Source organism: Phyllobates terribilis, unplaced genomic scaffold (assembly GCF_046119375.1).
Source record: "Phyllobates terribilis strain yellow unplaced genomic scaffold, ASM4611937v1 Scaffold_169__1_contigs__length_4117513, whole genome shotgun sequence".
Taxonomy (NCBI): domain Eukaryota; kingdom Metazoa; phylum Chordata; class Amphibia; order Anura; family Dendrobatidae; genus Phyllobates; species Phyllobates terribilis.
The window spans coordinates 2,432,801-2,447,361 of NW_027362929.1; the positions used below are offsets into that span (position 1 = coordinate 2,432,801).

At 45.4% G+C, this 14,561-nt stretch overlaps 10 non-coding genes and 1 pseudogene across 10 annotated transcripts; all 11 read right to left on the reverse strand.

The window, feature by feature from the left end:
- Window positions 1-658: 658 nt before the first annotated feature.
- Window positions 659-849, reverse strand: LOC141208991 (U2 spliceosomal RNA). Its single transcript, XR_012279201.1, has one exon. It is a non-coding gene; the product is annotated as a U2 spliceosomal RNA (small nuclear RNA).
- Window positions 850-1,970: 1,121 nt separating this feature from the next.
- On the reverse strand, window positions 1,971-2,161 carry LOC141208992 (U2 spliceosomal RNA). Its single transcript, XR_012279202.1, has one exon. It is a non-coding gene; the product is annotated as a U2 spliceosomal RNA (small nuclear RNA).
- A 1,119-nt stretch (window positions 2,162-3,280) lies between these two features.
- On the reverse strand, window positions 3,281-3,471 carry LOC141208993 (U2 spliceosomal RNA). The gene has a single exon (XR_012279203.1). It is a non-coding gene; the product is annotated as a U2 spliceosomal RNA (small nuclear RNA).
- Window positions 3,472-4,595: 1,124 nt separating this feature from the next.
- Window positions 4,596-4,786, reverse strand: LOC141210010 (U2 spliceosomal RNA). The gene has a single exon (XR_012280192.1). It is a non-coding gene; the product is annotated as a U2 spliceosomal RNA (small nuclear RNA).
- Window positions 4,787-5,907: 1,121 nt separating this feature from the next.
- On the reverse strand, window positions 5,908-6,098 carry LOC141208995 (U2 spliceosomal RNA). The gene has a single exon (XR_012279205.1). It is a non-coding gene; the product is annotated as a U2 spliceosomal RNA (small nuclear RNA).
- Window positions 6,099-7,220: 1,122 nt separating this feature from the next.
- LOC141208996 (U2 spliceosomal RNA) lies at window positions 7,221-7,411 on the reverse strand. Its single transcript, XR_012279206.1, has one exon. It is a non-coding gene; the product is annotated as a U2 spliceosomal RNA (small nuclear RNA).
- Window positions 7,412-8,532: 1,121 nt separating this feature from the next.
- On the reverse strand, window positions 8,533-8,723 carry LOC141208997 (U2 spliceosomal RNA). The gene has a single exon (XR_012279207.1). It is a non-coding gene; the product is annotated as a U2 spliceosomal RNA (small nuclear RNA).
- A 1,123-nt stretch (window positions 8,724-9,846) lies between these two features.
- Window positions 9,847-10,037, reverse strand: LOC141208998 (U2 spliceosomal RNA). Its single transcript, XR_012279208.1, has one exon. It is a non-coding gene; the product is annotated as a U2 spliceosomal RNA (small nuclear RNA).
- A 1,122-nt stretch (window positions 10,038-11,159) lies between these two features.
- LOC141211045 (U2 spliceosomal RNA) lies at window positions 11,160-11,350 on the reverse strand. Its single transcript, XR_012281032.1, has one exon. It is a non-coding gene; the product is annotated as a U2 spliceosomal RNA (small nuclear RNA).
- A 1,119-nt stretch (window positions 11,351-12,469) lies between these two features.
- On the reverse strand, window positions 12,470-12,651 carry LOC141210628 (U2 spliceosomal RNA). The gene has a single exon (XR_012280774.1). It is a non-coding gene; the product is annotated as a U2 spliceosomal RNA (small nuclear RNA).
- Window positions 12,652-13,440: 789 nt separating this feature from the next.
- Window positions 13,441-13,532, reverse strand: LOC141210827 (U2 spliceosomal RNA; annotated as a pseudogene).
- Window positions 13,533-14,561: the final 1,029 nt, after the last annotated feature.

Below are 14,561 nucleotides of genomic sequence, written 5' to 3' on the forward strand. Positions count from 1 at the left end.
ACCTGGATGGCTGAATGTCACTGAGAAGCTCACAGAGACCGCCATAAGCAACAGTTTAAAAGAATGCCACAGACTAATCAACCAAACTTTTTGGGTTGGTTTCTCTTTTATAGTCTGCAGGCATTAAATGAAAGAAGTCAGTGTTCCAGCAGAGGGAGACAACGTTTCAGAAAAGGCATTGTAGCAAACCAAAAAAGAAATTTTAAGCGCAGCAGAGTAACCAGCTCACATACCTGTTAGCTCAGGTGAGTTTAAAAGGCTGCTGTTGATAACAAGGGCATTTGCTAAATAGATGGTGTGTGTGCAACAATATACTGAAAGGTCAATTATATTGTGCAGCTTATCTCACCACCTGTAGTTATTTAGGTGAAAGCTCCAAAATGCTTGCCTAATATGTCTGTTTATCCAAAAGGAAGTATAGAGGGAGAGCTAGATAGATAGCATTGCATTACATTACATTACATGGCAATGCAATGCACAGTTGCTGAAGTTGAACCAAAATGAGCTTGTCATCTGGCTTCTGCAACTTTTAACATGAAAAATCCAATGAGGAGAAGAAAAGCAAAGCCAAAGAGTCCATCCCAAAATCCGACAAACAAGCAAAATGAACAAAAAGCATTGAATTCAATTCTTTCTGATTTTAGAAACTGCATTAAAGAAGGGGTGCACCGGTCCTGGAGATACTGCAATACCAGGTCAATGCGTGGAGTGGACAGAGCAAGCTCTTTTTCCATCTCCCTGTTCTAAAAATCCATTTAATATATGGTCCCCAGATAGGGGACGTATCAGATATTAAACTGATAAGAACAGATACTACACTTGATCTTAGCCAAAAGGCCGAGAAGCGATAACCAGAATTGGTTTCCGACTACGGTGCCACCCAAGGATTCTGAAAAGTCCATTTGTGGAGATGGCCACCTGGACTCCCGTTAAGAAGACATGCTGTCAACCTCTAGATCCCTCACATGCCTGCACTTTTCGGCTTGCTGCTGCTGCAATCCACGCGTTTTAGATCTGCATAACTCCACCTCTTTTAGCACAGTACCCTCAACCCCCGGCTGTTCCCACCCGCCTCAACACCGTTGGAAGGGAGGAGAACCAATTAAGGCGGGGGGGGGGGTGGAACGAGCAGCTGTCTACCCTTAGCAGGAGGGTTGCTGATTAATTACCTCTCCTGCTGCTGCTGCTGCTGGCTGTCCAGCAGCAGACTGAAGGTGGCTGCTGCTGTGCGCAGGTATATAAAGGCTCAGAGCCTATTATGACACGCGCAGCCAGCGTTCCATTGCCACATTCCGTCTACTGCAGGCGGGATACCTGGATGGCTGAATGTCACTGAGAAGCTCACAGAGACCGCCATAAGCAACAGTTTAAAAGAATGCCACAGACTAATCAACCAAACTTTTTGGGTTGGTTTCTCTTTTATAGTCTGCAGGCATTAAATGAAAGAAGTCAGTGTTCCAGCAGAGGGAGACAACGTTTCAGAAAAGGCATTGTAGCAAACCAAAAAAGAAATTTTAAGCGCAGCAGAGTAACCAGCTCACATACCTGTTAGCTCAGGTGAGTTTAAAAGGCTGCTGTTGATAACAAGGGCATTTGCTAAATAGATGGTGTGTGTGCAACAATATACTGAAAGGTCAATTATATTGTGCAGCTTATCTCACCACCTGTAGTTATTTAGGTGAAAGCTCCAAAATGCTTGCCTAATATGTCTGTTTATCCAAAAGGAAGTATAGAGGGAGAGCTAGATAGATAGCATTGCATTACATTACATTACATGGCAATGCAATGCACAGTTGCTGAAGTTGAACCAAAATGAGCTTGTCATCTGGCTTCTGCAACTTTTAACATGAAAAATCCAATGAGGAGAAGAAAAGCAAAGCCAAAGAGTCCATCCCAAAATCCGACAAACAAGCAAAATGAACAAAAAGCATTGAATTCAATTCTTTCTGATTTTAGAAACTGCATTAAAGAAGGGGTGCACCGGTCCTGGAGATACTGCAATACCAGGTCAATGCGTGGAGTGGACAGAGCAAGCTCTTTTTCCATCTCCCTGTTCTAAAAATCCATTTAATATATGGTCCCCAGATAGGGGACGTATCAGATATTAAACTGATAAGAACAGATACTACACTTGATCTTAGCCAAAAGGCCGAGAAGCGATAACCAGAATTGGTTTCCGACTACGGTGCCACCCAAGGATTCTGAAAAGTCCATTTGTGGAGATGGCCACCTGGACTCCCGTTAAGAAGACATGCTGTCAACCTCTAGATCCCTCACATGCCTGCACTTTTCGGCTTGCTGCTGCTGCAATCCACGCGTTTTAGATCTGCATAACTCCACCTCTTTTAGCACAGTACCCTCAACCCCCGGCTGTTCCCACCCGCCTCAACACCGTTGGAAGGGAGGAGAACCAATTAAGGCGGGGGGGGGTGGAACGAGCAGCTGTCTACCCTTAGCAGGAGGGTTGCTGATTAATTACCTCTCCTGCTGCTGCTGCTGCTGGCTGTCCAGCAGCAGACTGAAGGTGGCTGCTGCTGTGCGCAGGTATATAAAGGCTCAGAGCCTATTATGACACGCGCAGCCAGCGTTCCATTGCCACATTCCGTCTACTGCAGGCGGGATACCTGGATGGCTGAATGTCACTGAGAAGCTCACAGAGACCGCCATAAGCAACAGTTTAAAAGAATGCCACAGACTAATCAACCAAACTTTTTGGGTTGGTTTCTCTTTTATAGTCTGCAGGCATTAAATGAAAGAAGTCAGTGTTCCAGCAGAGGGAGACAACGTTTCAGAAAAGGCATTGTAGCAAACCAAAAAAGAAATTTTAAGCGCAGCAGAGTAACCAGCTCACATACCTGTTAGCTCAGGTGAGTTTAAAAGGCTGCTGTTGATAACAAGGGCATTTGCTAAATAGATGGTGTGTGTGCAACAATATACTGAAAGGTCAATTATATTGTGCAGCTTATCTCACCACCTGTAGTTATTTAGGTGAAAGCTCCAAAATGCTTGCCTAATATGTCTGTTTATCCAAAAGGAAGTATAGAGGGAGAGCTAGATAGATAGCATTGCATTACATTACATTACATGGCAATGCAATGCACAGTTGCTGAAGTTGAACCAAAATGAGCTTGTCATCTGGCTTCTGCAACTTTTAACATGAAAAATCCAATGAGGAGAAGAAAAGCAAAGCCAAAGAGTCCATCCCAAAATCCGACAAACAAGCAAAATGAACAAAAAGCATTGAATTCAATTCTTTCTGATTTTAGAAACTGCATTAAAGAAGGGGTGCACCGGTCCTGGAGATACTGCAATACCAGGTCAATGCGTGGAGTGGACAGAGCAAGCTCTTTTTCCATCTCCCTGTTCTAAAAATCCATTTAATATATGGTCCCCAGATAGGGGACGTATCAGATATTAAACTGATAAGAACAGATACTACACTTGATCTTAGCCAAAAGGCCGAGAAGCGATAACCAGAATTGGTTTCTGACTACTGTGCCACCCAAGGATTCTGAAAAGTCCATTTGTGGAGATGGCCACCTGGACTCCCGTTAAGAAGACATGCTGTCAACCTCTAGATCCCTCACATTCCTGCACTTTTCGGCTTGCTGCTGCTGCAATCCACGCGTTTTAGATCTGCATAACTCCACCTCTTTTAGCACAGTACCCTCAACCCCCGGCTGTTCCCACCCGCCTCAACACCGTTGGAAGGGAGGAGAACCAATTAAGGCGGGGGGGGGGGGGGTGGAACGAGCAGCTGTCTACCCTTAGCAGGAGGGTTGCTGATTAATTACCTCTCCTGCTGCTGCTGCTGCTGGCTGTCCAGCAGCAGACTGAAGGTGGCTGCTGCTGTGCGCAGGTATATAAAGGCTCAGAGCCTATTATGACACGCGCAGCCAGCGTTCCATTGCCACATTCCGTCTACTGCAGGCGGGATACCTGGATGGCTGAATGTCACTGAGAAGCTCACAGAGACCGCCATAAGCAACAGTTTAAAAGAATGCCACAGACTAATCAACCAAACTTTTTGGGTTGGTTTCTCTTTTATAGTCTGCAGGCATTAAATGAAAGAAGTCAGTGTTCCAGCAGAGGGAGACAACGTTTCAGAAAAGGCATTGTAGCAAACCAAAAAAGAAATTTTAAGCGCAGCAGAGTAACCAGCTCACATACCTGTTAGCTCAGGTGAGTTTAAAAGGCTGCTGTTGATAACAAGGGCATTTGCTAAATAGATGGTGTGTGTGCAACAATATACTGAAAGGTCAATTATATTGTGCAGCTTATCTCACCACCTGTAGTTATTTAGGTGAAAGCTCCAAAATGCTTGCCTAATATGTCTGTTTATCCAAAAGGAAGTATAGAGGGAGAGCTAGATAGATAGCATTGCATTACATTACATTACATGGCAATGCAATGCACAGTTGCTGAAGTTGAACCAAAATGAGCTTGTCATCTGGCTTCTGCAACTTTTAACATGAAAAATCCAATGAGGAGAAGAAAAGCAAAGCCGAAGAGTCCATCCCAAAATCCGACAAACAAGCAAAATGAACAAAAAGCATTGAATTCAATTCTTTCTGATTTTAGAAACTGCATTAAAGAAGGGGTACACCGGTCCTGGAGATACTGCAATACCAGGTCAATGCGTGGAGTGGACAGAGCAAGCTCTTTTTCCATCTCCCTGTTCTAAAAATCCATTTAATATATGGTCCCCAGATAGGGGACGTATCAGATATTAAACTGATAAGAACAGATACTACACTTGATCTTAGCCAAAAGGCCGAGAAGCGATAACCAGAATTGGTTTCCGACTACGGTGCCACCCAAGGATTCTGAAAAGTCCATTTGTGGAGATGGCCACCTGGACTCCCGTTAAGAAGACATGCTGTCAACCTCTAGATCCCTCACATGCCTGCACTTTTCGGCTTGCTGCTGCTGCAATCCACGCGTTTTAGATCTGCATAACTCCACCTCTTTTAGCACAGTACCCTCAACCCCCGGCTGTTCCCACCCGCCTCAACACCGTTGGAAGGGAGGAGAACCAATTAAGGCGGGGGGGGGGGTGGAACGAGCAGCTGTCTACCCTTAGCAGGAGGGTTGCTGATTAATTACCTCTCCTGCTGCTGCTGCTGCTGGCTGTCCAGCAGCAGACTGAAGGTGGCTGCTGCTGTGCGCAGGTATATAAAGGCTCAGAGCCTATTATGACACGCGCAGCCAGCGTTCCATTGCCACATTCCGTCTACTGCAGGCGGGATACCTGGATGGCTGAATGTCACTGAGAAGCTCACAGAGACCGCCATAAGCAACAGTTTAAAAGAATGCCACAGACTAATCAACCAAACTTTTTGGGTTGGTTTCTCTTTTATAGTCTGCAGGCATTAAATGAAAGAAGTCAGTGTTCCAGCAGAGGGAGACAACGTTTCAGAAAAGGCATTGTAGCAAACCAAAAAAGAAATTTTAAGCGCAGCAGAGTAACCAGCTCACATACCTGTTAGCTCAGGTGAGTTTAAAAGGCTGCTGTTGATAACAAGGGCATTTGCTAAATAGATGGTGTGTGTGCAACAATATACTGAAAGGTCAATTATATTGTGCAGCTTATCTCACCACCTGTAGTTATTTAGGTGAAAGCTCCAAAATGCTTGCCTAATATGTCTGTTTATCCAAAAGGAAGTATAGAGGGAGAGCTAGATAGATAGCATTGCATTACATTACATTACATGGCAATGCAATGCACAGTTGCTGAAGTTGAACCAAAATGAGCTTGTCATCTGGCTTCTGCAACTTTTAACATGAAAAATCCAATGAGGAGAAGAAAAGCAAAGCCAAAGAGTCCATCCCAAAATCCGACAAACAAGCAAAATGAACAAAAAGCATTGAATTCAATTCTTTCTGATTTTAGAAACTGCATTAAAGAAGGGGTGCACCGGTCCTGGAGATACTGCAATACCAGGTCAATGCGTGGAGTGGACAGAGCAAGCTCTTTTTCCATCTCCCTGTTCTAAAAATCCATTTAATATATGGTCCCCAGATAGGGGACGTATCAGATATTAAACTGATAAGAACAGATACTACACTTGATCTTAGCCAAAAGGCCGAGAAGCGATAACCAGAATTGGTTTCCGACTACGGTGCCACCCAAGGATTCTGAAAAGTCCATTTGTGGAGATGGCCACCTGGACTCCCGTTAAGAAGACATGCTGTCAACCTCTAGATCCCTCACATGCCTGCACTTTTCGGCTTGCTGCTGCTGCAATCCACGCGTTTTAGATCTGCATAACTTCACCTCTTTTAGCACAGTACCCTCAACCCCCGGCTGTTCCCACCCGCCTCAACACCGTTGGAAGGGAGGAGAACCAATTAAGGCGGGGGGGGGGGGTGGAACGAGCAGCTGTCTACCCTTAGCAGGAGGGTTGCTGATTAATTACCTCTCCTGCTGCTGCTGCTGCTGGCTGTCCAGCAGCAGACTGAAGGTGGCTGCTGCTGTGCGCAGGTATATAAAGGCTCAGAGCCTATTATGACACGCGCAGCCAGCGTTCCATTGCCACATTCCGTCTACTGCAGGCGGGATACCTGGATGGCTGAATGTCACTGAGAAGCTCACAGAGACCGCCATAAGCAACAGTTTAAAAGAATGCCACAGACTAATCAACCAAACTTTTTGGGTTGGTTTCTCTTTTATAGTCTGCAGGCATTAAATGAAAGAAGTCAGTGTTCCAGCAGAGGGAGACAACGTTTCAGAAAAGGCATTGTAGCAAACCAAAAAAGAAATTTTAAGCGCAGCAGAGTAACCAGCTCACATACCTGTTAGCTCAGGTGAGTTTAAAAGGCTGCTGTTGATAACAAGGGCATTTGCTAAATAGATGGTGTGTGTGCAACAATATACTGAAAGGTCAATTATATTGTGCAGCTTATCTCACCACCTGTAGTTATTTAGGTGAAAGCTCCAAAATGCTTGCCTAATATGTCTGTTTATCCAAAAGGAAGTATAGAGGGAGAGCTAGATAGATAGCATTGCATTACATTACATTACATGGCAATGCAATGCACAGTTGCTGAAGTTGAACCAAAATGAGCTTGTCATCTGGCTTCTGCAACTTTTAACATGAAAAATCCAATGAGGAGAAGAAAAGCAAAGCCAAAGAGTCCATCCCAAAATCCGACAAACAAGCAAAATGAACAAAAAGCATTGAATTCAATTCTTTCTGATTTTAGAAACTGCATTAAAGAAGGGGTGCACCGGTCCTGGAGATACTGCAATACCAGGTCAATGCGTGGAGTGGACAGAGCAAGCTCTTTTTCCATCTCCCTGTTCTAAAAATCCATTTAATATATGGTCCCCAGATAGGGGACGTATCAGATATTAAACTGATAAGAACAGATACTACACTTGATCTTAGCCAAAAGGCCGAGAAGCGATAACCAGAATTGGTTTCCGACTACGGTGCCACCCAAGGATTCTGAAAAGTCCATTTGTGGAGATGGCCACCTGGACTCCCGTTAAGAAGACATGCTGTCAACCTCTAGATCCCTCACATGCCTGCACTTTTCGGCTTGCTGCTGCTGCAATCCACGCGTTTTAGATCTGCATAACTTCACCTCTTTTAGCACAGTACCCTCAACCCCCGGCTGTTCCCACCCGCCTCAACACCGTTGGAAGGGAGGAGAACCAATTAAGGCGGGGGGGGGGGTGGAACGAGCAGCTGTCTACCCTTAGCAGGAGGGTTGCTGATTAATTACCTCTCCTGCTGCTGCTGCTGCTGGCTGTCCAGCAGCAGACTGAAGGTGGCTGCTGCTGTGCGCAGGTATATAAAGGCTCAGAGCCTATTATGACACGCGCAGCCAGCGTTCCATTGCCACATTCCGTCTACTGCAGGCGGGATACCTGGATGGCTGAATGTCACTGAGAAGGTCACAGAGACCGCCATAAGCAACAGTTTAAAAGAATGCCACAGACTAATCAACCAAACTTTTTGGGTTGGTTTCTCTTTTATAGTCTGCAGGCATTAAATGAAAGAAGTCAGTGTTCCAGCAGAGGGAGACAACGTTTCAGAAAAGGCATTGTAGCAAACCAAAAAAGAAATTTTAAGCGCAGCAGAGTAACCAGCTCACATACCTGTTAGCTCAGGTGAGTTTAAAAGGCTGCTGTTGATAACAAGGGCATTTGCTAAATAGATGGTGTGTGTGCAACAATATACTGAAAGGTCAATTATATTGTGCAGCTTATCTCACCACCTGTAGTTATTTAGGTGAAAGCTCCAAAATGCTTGCCTAATATGTCTGTTTATCCAAAAGGAAGTATAGAGGGAGAGCTAGATAGATAGCATTGCATTACATTACATTACATGGCAATGCAATGCACAGTTGCTGAAGTTGAACCAAAATGAGCTTGTCATCTGGCTTCTGCAACTTTTAACATGAAAAATCCAATGAGGAGAAGAAAAGCAAAGCCAAAGAGTCCATCCCAAAATCCGACAAACAAGCAAAATGAACAAAAAGCATTGAATTCAATTCTTTCTGATTTTAGAAACTGCATTAAAGAAGGGGTGCACCGGTCCTGGAGATACTGCAATACCAGGTCAATGCGTGGAGTGGACAGAGCAAGCTCTTTTTCCATCTCCCTGTTCTAAAAATCCATTTAATATATGGTCCCCAGATAGGGGACGTATCAGATATTAAACTGATAAGAACAGATACTACACTTGATCTTAGCCAAAAGGCCGAGAAGCGATAACCAGAATTGGTTTCCGACTACGGTGCCACCCAAGGATTCTGAAAAGTCCATTTGTGGAGATGGCCACCTGGACTCCCGTTAAGAAGACATGCTGTCAACCTCTAGATCCCTCACATGCCTGCACTTTTCGGCTTGCTGCTGCTGCAATCCACGCGTTTTAGATCTGCATAACTCCACCTCTTTTAGCACAGTACCCTCAACCCCCGGCTGTTCCCACCCGCCTCAACACCGTTGGAAGGGAGGAGAACCAATTAAGGCGGGGGGGGGGGGGTGGAACGAGCAGCTGTCTACCCTTAGCAGGAGGGTTGCTGATTAATTACCTCTCCTGCTGCTGCTGCTGCTGGCTGTCCAGCAGCAGACTGAAGGTGGCTGCTGCTGTGCGCAGGTATATAAAGGCTCAGAGCCTATTATGACACGCGCAGCCAGCGTTCCATTGCCACATTCCGTCTACTGCAGGCGGGATACCTGGATGGCTGAATGTCACTGAGAAGCTCACAGAGACCGCCATAAGCAACAGTTTAAAAGAATGCCACAGACTAATCAACCAAACTTTTTGGGTTGGTTTCTCTTTTATAGTCTGCAGGCATTAAATGAAAGAAGTCAGTGTTCCAGCAGAGGGAGACAACGTTTCAGAAAAGGCATTGTAGCAAACCAAAAAAGAAATTTTAAGCGCAGCAGAGTAACCAGCTCACATACCTGTTAGCTCAGGTGAGTTTAAAAGGCTGCTGTTGATAACAAGGGCATTTGCTAAATAGATGGTGTGTGTGCAACAATATACTGAAAGGTCAATTATATTGTGCAGCTTATCTCACCACCTGTAGTTATTTAGGTGAAAGCTCCAAAATGCTTGCCTAATATGTCTGTTTATCCAAAAGGAAGTATAGAGGGAGAGCTAGATAGATAGCATTGCATTACATTACATTACATGGCAATGCAATGCACAGTTGCTGAAGTTGAACCAAAATGAGCTTGTCATCTGGCTTCTGCAACTTTTAACATGAAAAATCCAATGAGGAGAAGAAAAGCAAAGCCAAAGAGTCCATCCCAAAATCCGACAAACAAGCAAAATGAACAAAAAGCATTGAATTCAATTCTTTCTGATTTTAGAAACTGCATTAAAGAAGGGGTGCACCGGTCCTGGAGATACTGCAATACCAGGTCAATGCGTGGAGTGGACAGAGCAAGCTCTTTTTCCATCTCCCTGTTCTAAAAATCCATTTAATATATGGTCCCCAGATAGGGGACGTATCAGATATTAAACTGATAAGAACAGATACTACACTTGATCTTAGCCAAAAGGCCGAGAAGCGATAACCAGAATTGGTTTCCGACTACGGTGCCACCCAAGGATTCTGAAAAGTCCATTTGTGGAGATGGCCACCTGGACTCCCGTTAAGAAGACATGCTGTCAACCTCTACATCCCTCACATGCCTGCACTTTTCGGCTTGCTGCTGCTGCAATCCACGCGTTTTAGATCTGCATAACTCCACCTCTTTTAGCACAGTACCCTCAACCCCCGGCTGTTCCCACCCGCCTCATCACCGTTGGAAGGGAGGAGAACCAATTAAGGCGGGGGGGGGGGGTGGAACGAGCAGCTGTCTACCCTTAGCAGGAGGGTTGCTGATTAATTACCTCTCCTGCTGCTGCTGCTGCTGGCTGTCCAGCAGCAGACTGAAGGTGGCTGCTGCTGTGCGCAGGTATATAAAGGCTCAGAGCCTATTATGACACGCGCAGCCAGCGTTCCATTGCCACATTCCGTCTACTGCAGGCGGGATACCTGGATGGCTGAATGTCACTGAGAAGGTCACAGAGACCGCCATAAGCAACAGTTTAAAAGAATGCCACAGACTAATCAACCAAACTTTTTGGGTTGGTTTCTCTTTTATAGTCTGCAGGCATTAAATGAAAGAAGTCAGTGTTCCAGCAGAGGGAGACAACGTTTCAGAAAAGGCATTGTAGCAAACCAAAAAAGAAATTTTAAGCGCAGCAGAGTAACCAGCTCACATACCTGTTAGCTCAGGTGAGTTTAAAAGGCTGCTGTTGATAACAAGGGCATTTGCTAAATAGATGGTGTGTGTGCAACAATATACTGAAAGGTCAATTATATTGTGCAGCTTATCTCACCACCTGTAGTTATTTAGGTGAAAGCTCCAAAATGCTTGCCTAATATGTCTGTTTATCCAAAAGGAAGTATAGAGGGAGAGCTAGATAGATAGCATTGCATTACATTACATTACATGGCAATGCAATGCACAGTTGCTGAAGTTGAACCAAAATGAGCTTGTCATCTGGCTTCTGCAACTTTTAACATGAAAAATCCAATGAGGAGAAGAAAAGCAAAGCCAAAGAGTCCATCCCAAAATCCGACAAACAAGCAAAATGAACAAAAAGCATTGAATTCAATTCTTTCTGATTTTAGAAACTGCATTAAAGAAGGGGTGCACCGGTCCTGGAGATACTGCAATACCAGGTCAATGCGTGGAGTGGACAGAGCAAGCTCTTTTTCCATCTCCCTGTTCTAAAAATCCATTTAATATATGGTCCCCAGATAGGGGACATATCAGATATTAAACTGATAAGAACAGATACTACACTTGATCTTAGCCAAAAGGCCGAGAAGCGATAACCAGAATTGGTTTCCGACTACGGTGCCACCCAAGGATTCTGAAAAGTCCATTTGTGGAGATGGCCACCTGGACTCCCGTTAAGAAGACATGCTGTCAACCTCTAGATCCCTCACATGCCTGCACTTTTCGGCTTGCTGCTGCTGCAATCCACGCGTTTTAGATCTGCATAACTCCACCTCTTTTAGCACAGTACCCTCAACCCCCGGCTGTTCCCACCCGCCTCAACACCGTTGGAAGGGAGGAGAACCAATTAAGGCGGGGGGGGGTGGAACGAGCAGCTGTCTACCCTTAGCAGGAGGGTTGCTGATTAATTACCTCTCCTGCTGCTGCTGCTGCTGGCTGTCCAGCAGCAGACTGAAGGTGGCTGCTGCTGTACGCAGGTATATAAAGGCTCAGAGCCTATTATGACACGCGCAGCCAGCGTTCCATTGCCACATTCCGTCTACTGCAGGCGGGATACCTGGATGGCTGAATGTCACTGAGAAGCTCACAGAGACCGCCATAAGCAACAGTTTAAAAGAATGCCACAGACTAATCAACCAAACTTTTTGGGTTGGTTTCTCTTTTATAGTCTGCAGGCATTAAATGAAAGAAGTCAGTGTTCCAGCAGAGGGAGACAACGTTTCAGAAAAGGCATTGTAGCAAACCAAAAAAGAAATTTTAAGCGCAGCAGAGTAACCAGCTCACATACCTGTTAGCTCAGGTGAGTTTAAAAGGCTGCTGTTGATAACAAGGGCATTTGCTAAATAGATGGTGTGTGTGCAACAATATACTGAAAGGTCAATTATATTGTGCAGCTTATCTCACCACCTGTAGTTATTTAGGTGAAAGCTCCAAAATGCTTGCCTAATATGTCTGTTTATCCAAAAGGAAGTATAGAGGGAGAGCTAGATAGATAGCATTGCATTACATTACATTACATGGCAATGCAATGCACAGTTGCTGAAGTTGAACCAAAATGAGCTTGTCATCTGGCTTCTGCAACTTTTAACATGAAAAATCCAATGAGGAGAAGAAAAGCAAAGCCAAAGAGTCCATCCCAAAATCCGACAAACAAGCAAAATGAACAAAAAGCATTGAATTCAATTCTTTCTGATTTTAGAAACTGCATTAAAGAAGGGGTGCACCGGTCCTGGAGATACTGCAATACCAGGTCAATGCGTGGAGTGGACAGAGCAAGCTCTTTTTCCATCTCCCTGTTCTAAAAATCCATTTAATATATGGTCCCCAGATAGGGGACGTATCAGATATTAAACTGATAAGAACAGATTTTTTTCTTTTTGAAAGCCCGAATTCGTGTACAAAACCCGAGTGCGCTTAAAAAAGTGACAAGTGCCACAAAAAAAGTGCACTAGGATGCTGGTCTTCTTGAAACCCTCTCCAAAAGGAGAAGGGTCCCCCAAACCATTCCCCGTCCCTCCGAGCCAAAAGGCCACAGCGAGGAACAGGGACAAAAAGCCACCTCCAGCCGAAGCCAGAGGCGACCCAATCTTACCCCCAGCACCTGCCCGAGTTCTCACCCGAGCAAGGCACTGGGAGCCAAAGACTGTGCTCCCCTCCCGGAAGAGGGGAGCCAACAACGCTCTCCTCCCGAAAGAGGAGAGCCAGGGGGGTTCAGGGGGGAGCGGAACCTGATGGCCACACACTCCCCCCCTAGACCTGCCAAGAGAGGAACCCGTAAGGGAACCGCATCCCGACAAAATCCTAGTAGGACGTGACACACGTGAATAAGTGGACACACAGTGACAAAGAAATTAAATAAATAGTGAAGGTTTCACAGTATAATACTGCCCGGACCTTCGACCGGGAATTGAAAAATTCCCCATCCTAAGGCCAGAAGGCCCGGAATAAGGGTGTGTGCGAAGAAAGAAAATTTGAAGTGCTTGTGCAAATGTGCCATAAACTCAAGTGGGGTTCCCAATCCCAGTGAGTTAAGGCACCCCAGGGTCACCACTCCTGGGGCACTTCACACTTCGGGCTTTCGATCTTCCCCGGCCCAATGGCGTCGATCCTGGGGGGCCATGCTTTCCACCAGATGACTATATTAGCCACCTGGCGTACTAACAAGCGCCTAAACCCCAGTGTGCATAATGTATCAATCTACTAGGGCGGCCAACATCCAAAACCGCCTTTTCGAAAGATACTACACTTGATCTTAGCCAAAAGGCCGAGAAGCGATAACCAGAATTGGTTTCCGACTACGGTGCCACCCAAGGATTCTGAAAAGTCCATTTGTGGAGATGGCCACCTGGACTCCCGTTAAGAAGACATGCTGTCAACCTCTAGATCCCTCACATGCCTGCACTTTTCGGCTTGCTGCTGCTGCAATCCACGCGTTTTAGATCTGCATAACTCCACCTCTTTTAGCACAGTACCCTCAACCCCCGGCTGTTCCCACCCGCCTCAACACCGTTGGAAGGGAGGAGAACCAATTAAGGCGGGGGGGGGGGTGGAACGAGCAGCTGTCTACCCTTAGCAGGAGGGTTGCTGATTAATTACCTCTCCTGCTGCTGCTGCTGCTGGCTGTCCAGCAGCAGACTGAAGGTGGCTGCTGCTGTGCGCAGGTATATAAAGGCTCAGAGCCTATTATGACACGTGCAGCCAGCGTTCCATTGCCACATTCCGTCTACTGCAGGCGGGATACCTGGATGGCTGAATGTCACTGAGAAGCTCACAGAGACCGCCATAAGCAACAGTTTAAAAGAATGCCACAGACTAATCAACCAAACTTTTTGGGTTGGTTTCTCTTTTATAGTCTGCAGGCATTAAATGAAAGAAGTCAGTGTTCCAGCAGAGGGAGACAACGTTTCAGAAAAGGCATTGTAGCAAACCAAAAAAGAAATTTTAAGCGCAGCAGAGTAACCAGCTCACATACCTGTTAGCTCAGGTGAGTTTAAAAGGCTGCTGTTGATAACAAGGGCATTTGCTAAATAGATGGTGTGTGTGCAACAATATACTGAAAGGTCAATTATATTGTGCAGCTTATCTCACCACCTGTAGTTATTTAGGTGAAAGCTCCAAAATGCTTGCCTAATATGTCTGTTTATCCAAAAGGAAGTATAGAGGGAGAGCTAGATAGATCGCATTGCATTACATTACATTACATGGCAATGCAATGCACAGTTGCTGAAGTTGAACCAAAATGAGCTTGTCATCTGGCTTCTGCAACTTTTAACATGAAAAATCCAATGAGGAGAAGAAAAGCAAA